The sequence below is a fragment of the Lathyrus oleraceus genome, chromosome 3 (assembly GCF_024323335.1).
Source record: "Lathyrus oleraceus cultivar Zhongwan6 chromosome 3, CAAS_Psat_ZW6_1.0, whole genome shotgun sequence".
NCBI classification, from domain to species: domain Eukaryota; kingdom Viridiplantae; phylum Streptophyta; class Magnoliopsida; order Fabales; family Fabaceae; genus Lathyrus; species Lathyrus oleraceus.
In genome coordinates, this window is record NC_066581.1 from 358,508,492 (window position 1) to 358,515,674 (window position 7,183).

General features: G+C 36.1%; 1 long non-coding RNA gene across 2 annotated transcripts; it reads right to left on the reverse strand.

Moving 5' to 3' along the window:
• Positions 1-3,298: 3,298 nt before the first annotated feature.
• On the reverse strand, positions 3,299-4,176 carry LOC127127672 (uncharacterized). Of its 2 annotated transcripts, none has more exons than XR_007805410.1 (2): positions 3,921-4,176; positions 3,299-3,674 (listed from the first exon to the last, which is right to left on the reverse strand). It is a non-coding gene; the product is annotated as an uncharacterized LOC127127672 (long non-coding RNA). The 2 variants fall into 2 exon arrangements; XR_007805409.1 differs by lacking the exon at positions 3,921-4,176 and adding an exon at positions 3,764-3,914.
• Between the last annotated feature and the right edge of the window lie 3,007 nt (positions 4,177-7,183).

Consider the following 7,183-nt stretch of genomic DNA (forward strand, 5'->3'; position numbering starts at 1 on the left):
AGGAATGGAGAATATCATGGAGAATAAGTGGGTTAGAATAGTTTTTGAGCCTTATATCCTTTCTTTCTGAAACCGTGAACCAGGCTAAGTTACAACCCTAAAAAGGCCTAACTGAATCAGGGTTTATTTCGAAAGCATACTATGGTAAGATATCGTCAAAGCTGGCTCTTAAAGATTTGCTTGTCAATCGTATTGATACTGATAGGGCATTTTAATCAGTGATTTATTCACTATATGTCATAACCTTAGTGAACACATTTGAGTTTCAAAACTTGCATCAGCATGACGTTACAATTATCATTTTCAAAATGAGCATTTTTACTTATGAACAGACACTTGACATCAAGAAAGCTTACATAGTAGGAATATTGAATAGTTCTTATGATATCCCATAGCTCAAATCTCTACAAGATTCAGCCAATCTGGGGTAACCACGTCGAGATTCTACAAATCTCTCGGGATCAGCCGAATATGGACAAAGTTACTTCAAGGCGCGTATTAGGGCAGACCACCCCAAGAGCACAGGAAGTCAATCACTCCCAGAAATGGTTAACCAAGAAAATATAGTTTCAAGACATTGGGGCAAGTTAGTTTGAGATCTTCAAATAAGACTACACCATAACTTGTGATTGGGGCAATTGGTGCAGATACCCAGTATATTGGGGAAGAGACAGGCTACACACGTACAATAGCTATAGGTGTGTCAATAGCTATTCAGCTTGAAGTAGGTGTTGGAGGATCGCGTCTATATGACCTTTATCCTAGCCCAAAAATTCCCACCTCCCTTTATATGAGTATCTGGCTTAACCATTGCATAAATCATCATCATGTATGAATCACGTAGCTTCACTCATGCATATCATTCATCTAGAATATCATGAAGCTGTGTATGGAAATCAGAAGAATTAAATCCCAGTATTTTATTGGCACCTTCAAATCCCAAACTTGTTTGATACCTTTTAAAACTAGTTGGTTTGACACTTTCTCAAAATCCAACCTGCTTGGCATCTTTTAAAGCCTAGTTTTATTGGTATATTTTTTCCAACCGGTAGGGTTGATAATCTTTTGTTTCCAACCTTCATAGGTGGTGTAATATTTTTCCAACCTTTAGGGTTGATATTCGTTTATTTCTAACCTTCGTGGTTGTCAAATATTTTTCCAACCTTTAGGGTTGATAATCTTTTGTTTATGATCTTCAGGGTTGATGAACCATTTTTTGACCTCTATGGTTGATGATTCTGTTGTTTCCAACCTGCAGGGTTGATGATCTTTTAGTTCCAACCTTCATTGTTGTTGAATTTGTTCCAACCTTTATGGTTGATAATCTATTGTTTCCAACCTTCATGGTTATTGAATCTTTTTCCAACCTTTAGGGTTGATAACCATTTGTTTCTAGCCTTCAGGGTTGACGAATCTTTTTCCAACCTTTCTAGTTGATAATCTTTTGTTTCCAACCTTCTTGGTTGTTGAATCTTTTTCCAACCTTTAGGGTTGATAACCGTTTATTTCCAGCCTTCAGGGTTGACAAATCTTTTTCCAACCTTCGTGGTTGATGAACCTTTTTTCCATCCTCAAGATGGGTGAATTTGTTTTCAACCTTCAGAGTTGATGGCATTTCTTCTTTTTCAAACCTCCGTGCTTTGACTTTGTTTCTAGTTTTCAAACTGATGATTCATTTTTGAAACCCCTTGTTTGCAAGGGTATTCCAGAACTTTCATGTTAACTTATGGGTCATAGGTTCCCGTACCAAACCCAGAGCCTAACTCCATTGTTGCTATACATGGCTTCACGTGTCATAAAAACGATGGAACATGCTTCGATAAAATTTTCGTTTGATTGTTCTCAACGGGAAAATTTTCGGATACTTCGGTATTTAATCCACTTATACCTTGAATGCTCAAAAAGCTTTCGCAATTCGCCCATTCAAGTTTAAGTTGATTAAATAGGGGCAACTGTCATACCCTAAAATTTGTCCATCCCTTTTCTTCTTTTCACTCAACCGTGGACTTAAGATTCATCTGCACATATTCATGTTTCAGTCATATGCATTCATTCATGTTGACACTTGTTAATCTATAGATTCAAAGCTCATTGGTTTATAAGGCTAGGGTTTGTGCATGGGTCAAACTCCTAGGATATGATTTGGCTATTCATCTGGCCATATTAGTTGTGAAACCCTAATTTGCTTAATCTTTAAGATATGGATTCAAGGGGACCTCATCATGGCATTCCTCTAGGGAGCAAAACCCTAACCCTTGATGGTATAGTTATGGGACCTTGTGGATACTCTTTGGGCCTTATCTTGGCTATCTAAACCCTAGTTGGGAGCTCAAACATTGAGACTTTCTTGTGGAGCATCATGCTTGATTCAGAGGCCTTGATTAAGGGACAAGCCTCATGAAACCCTAATCAGGGAAGATTTGGTTCCAATGCACCTTATGGCTTGACTTTTCACCTTGTGCTTAGTGAAAACCCTAATTCACGGGGGAAAGGTATTTGACTATCATATCATGTATCTTCCCATCAAATCGACATGCCTGCACGGTTAAGATTTCACCTGATCCAGGTCTTGGTTCAAGCAATCATATGTGCATCATATTTAACTTTGCCTAAGGTCTTTTCGTATGTGCAAGTGCACAGGCCCATATGTCCTGATTCACTTCATTCATATGGTGCATATGATTAAGGATGATTGGTCCATTCACGTTTTGGTTCCATAGATTCATGCTTTATTGTTTAAACATTAATCATTATTTCATTTGGATAATGTCTCCTTTGCATTACATGTGAAAACCCTGATTCATGCCTCACATTTGACTTTGGTAAAAGGTTGACTTTTCGGTCAACCAATTAACTAAAGTCAACCATCCATTTCATTAGCCCATTTAACATTAATCGAACACATTTGGTTTGAGTTTAGGTTGAGATTCATTAACCATTGATCTTTATCTTTCTTTCCATTTAATTGAAAATTCGGTCAACTTTCAAATGATAATTTAATCATTTAAGTCGAACATTTAAGATTCCAAATCATTTATTATTATTCAAGTCTATTGCAAATTATTTTCCATAAGCAATTTTCAAATCATTTTAATTAACAAATTTTAACTATTCATTAAACCATTCAAATGCATTCCATAATTTCCATAATTTTCAATCATTCATTAACAAATTTTTAAGTCACAATTTTCAACCATTCAATTGCATTCAAAGTCCATGTTTTTTTGATTAAAACTTTCCATAACAATTTCAAATTCCATCAAACATCCATTCAACCTTGCATTATTACATTCAACCATTCATTGCAATTCATTAACTTTCCATAAAAATCCATTTTTCAATTCATTACAAACTAATCCATGTTTATGTTTCCGATTCATGATTTATTCCCATTTAAGTTACAAACTTCAATACAAAATTACAGATTTTCAAACTAATTTCCAATCATAAGCTACATGAAGCAAATCTCAAAAACTACAATGACCCATCCCAAATTAGTGCTTTCACACATCACTAATTAACTTAAACCCTTGAGCATAAGATACCAAAGATCACTTGATTAACATAATGTACTAAGTTTAATTTGAAGCAGCCTAGTCCTATTAACTTAATTACAGTAGCAGCTCTAAGAATCTGAAGAGATAACAGGGCCTTGCATAAGCCTTCCCATCATCCTGCAGAATTAACACAACAAGATCAGTAATTAACATACATCAACATAACTAACTTTTGATTCAATTTCCAAACCAATATCTAGACCAACCATAACTAACATGATCTAGCAGTAGGGTATTTCAACATAACTAACATAGAACCCTGCATAATTTAGAGCTAAACATTACACAAGGTTTCATGTAATAACAATTGGGAAGTCCATAGTAATTAGCAAAGCACGACAACACAGAGAATAAAAAACTCACTAACTGAATTTCAACTTGTTAACAAATTTTAATTTTTAACAAACTAATGAATTTCGTTTGTGTGCTCGCCTTTGAATCTTGATTTGAGAAGGTGAGAAGAAGAGAGTGTGTGGAGACGTCGAACAAGCTTGCTGAAGTGTTGTTGGTTGCACGATTCGACCTGGATTTGGTATGGATGCATAGACCAAAACCTGAACTCAGTTTTTGAACCGCTTGCTTTGTTTGAGGTCTGACTCTATTTGGGCCTAAGGCCCAAACAAACCCTCCCAATACACTTCCTGCATTAAGTCTACACACACCCCTCTTGGGTGGTTCCCTTAATCATGGGCTTGGTCTTCCAAGCCCTAGCAGATTTTCTGCCAACCGTCAATTCATGGGCCTACACCCTCATTCTGGATGATTAATTAATCTAATTTAACTTAATATAATTAACCAAATCAATTTTAATTAATTTCTTAATGTGATATTCACCCTCTGTTTTTACATAGTCATAAATATTTGTTAGTTTTCTTTTTTCATGTGATTAATCGTAATCAATAGAAATAATTATGATTAATAGATTAATTGTGACTAAATCCTTTGGTCAACCAAATCCTTTGTATTGTGATGTAATTCCCCAAGCCTAATCAAGTGATCAAAAGACCATTGATCACTTGACAGGGAAAGTCCATTATGCTCAAGCTGTATGGGATATGTTGAATCTCTAGAGTTCAAGACCTCAAGGTTCAAATGCAAGATCGAGACTTCAAAGTCAACATCAATCAAGCATAGCTGACAAAGTGGACTACTTCTCAAGCACAACAAAGGTCATCACTTGTCAATCATAATTCAGATTGTGTGGCACGAGCCTTAAGAAATAGAGAATGAATGAGATTGGAAAATTCCATTAAATCATTATGAATATCTTTGGTACGGGACGAATGACCCAGGTTCCCATTGTATTCACCTCTATACATATACTTTAGCACAATTCGAATTATATGATTGTAAAGTCTTCTTCTACATCAAGATCAACACTCAGGATCTCTTATCAGCAACTTGTCAATTATGGATTCAAGTTGAACGCCATGAGCCTTAAGAAATAGAGAATGATGAGAGTGGAGAATTCTTATCCTTGTCTAGGATATCCTTGGGTACAGGAAGAATGACTCAGTTGCTCAAGGTATTCTCCTTTGTTCATAGACTTTAGTGCAATTTGAATCATATAATTGACGAGTCTTCTTCAAACAAGCATCAATCATTCAACACTTCAACAGTGAAACAACATTGCACATCAATCATTCCCCTCTTAGTGGATCATTAATCATACTCTCTTTAATATTCAGGTATCCTTAGGATCAATTCCCTTGTGATCAAGTCTTGGAATCCTAAATCAATCATTATTTTCCTTGTTAGTCCTCTTTTGCTTTTGCAAACCCATATTCAATCTTTGTAAGCCTTATCAGACCTCTTGTGCTTAGGCCCACTCCAGTCAATCATTGTTTTCCCTTTCAGTCCCCTTATGCTTTGGTAAACCCCCAATATTTGTTTGTCTTATAAGACCTTTCATGCTTAGACGAAACTCTTTTTCCTTGTAAATCCTCTCGGGTGTAGGCCAATCATTCCTTATTCATTGCTCGTCTTATAAGACCTCCCGTGCTTAGACGAATCTTTTTCCTTATAAACCCTCTTGTGTGTAGGTCAATCATTGTGTATTCATTGTTCATCTTATAAGACCTTTCGCGCTCAGACGAAGCTATCTTGCCTTATAAATCCTCTCGTTTGTAGGCCAATCATATCTCATTTGTCACTATGGTTGATCACCACCATTGGTTAATGCCACGCTCTTGCTTGTTAAGAAATTTTATTTGCCTCTGGGCAATCTTATCAATCCTCTTCTTTCTTTTCGTAGTAGGCTGAACTACGAAAGCTATGACTTTCTCATTGCACAGTGAGAATACTTAGGCAGGAGCATTCAGATTCTCCACGAGCTACCCTATTTATGAATCTATCATTACTTTAGTCATCAATCAATACCACATTTTTGAGATCGAATATCATTATTCCCTTGGATTAAATGCATATTCTTTTAGAACGATATAGCGGTAGTCCACCTTGTGAACCAAGATATGTTTGTTCTATGAAACCAAACACATTATTCCTTCTTTTTTAGATACGATGCATGTTTACTCTTCGGTTCATATTTTATTCCTTCATGGATCCAAGATACCATTCTTCTTTGATTTCAAACTGTTTGTTCCCTACAGTGATATGTTATCCCATGTACTAAATAACATTACATCCAACCCTTGGAGTTATGTTTGTCTTATAAGGCCCTGTTGCATAGGCAACCATCTCTCTCTTTGTTTCCGCTGCAGTTAACCTTTGAAATTGGGTTTGTCTTGTGAGTCCTTGTTTCTTAGACAAACACTTTTGATTCTACCATTATGTTGGTACAAGTTATATTTTTCATCACCTATCTCTCTTTGTTCTTGTGGTTCTGTGAACTAAGAGTGCTCTGACTTTCGCATTTCACGATGAGAATACATAGGAAAAAGGTTTGGAACGTTTGACGAGCACAATCATAATTATTCCTTCTGCCTTGGGGCACCATTCATATATTTCATGATCCATGAGCTATTTGCAATCATAATCATTCACCCTAGTGACATACTGTTTCTTTGAAACCAAATACAGTTTTATTTGGAATTCCATAAATACCCTTTTATGACACTTGTCCACCTTTGTGCCAAGAGATGTTTGTGCTATAAACCCAAACACCTAATTCATCCTTTTGGTCATGACAATATAGTGGGTATGCCTCTGTCCCTCCACATCTTAGTCATGCCACCTTTACTCTTGGGTTACAAATACCATTTACTTCCTATGAATTCCAATATACCCTTACCTTTGGTTCCAAATCACAATTTTCAGTCACTTTTTACCAAAACCTTCAATTCTATGACTTTCGTCACTTTGTTCTATCATTCCATTCATCTCCATGATGCATTCATATTCTATATGCATTCACTTCATGTGATACACTGTTATCTTTAAGCCAAATACACTATTTCTTTAAGCTCCATCTTGTGTCAGCTTGTGAATCGAGAGATGTTTGCTTTGGAACCAAACACTTAATTCTCCTTGTTTTCAGCTATACAATATAGTGGCAGACGCTTCCAGCTACCTGTAGCGGTAAATTCATGACCATAAAGATATAAATAAGCTAGACGTCAATAAAATCAAAGTCGTCACCGCGCTTTTATTGTTTCCAAGGAAAAAGG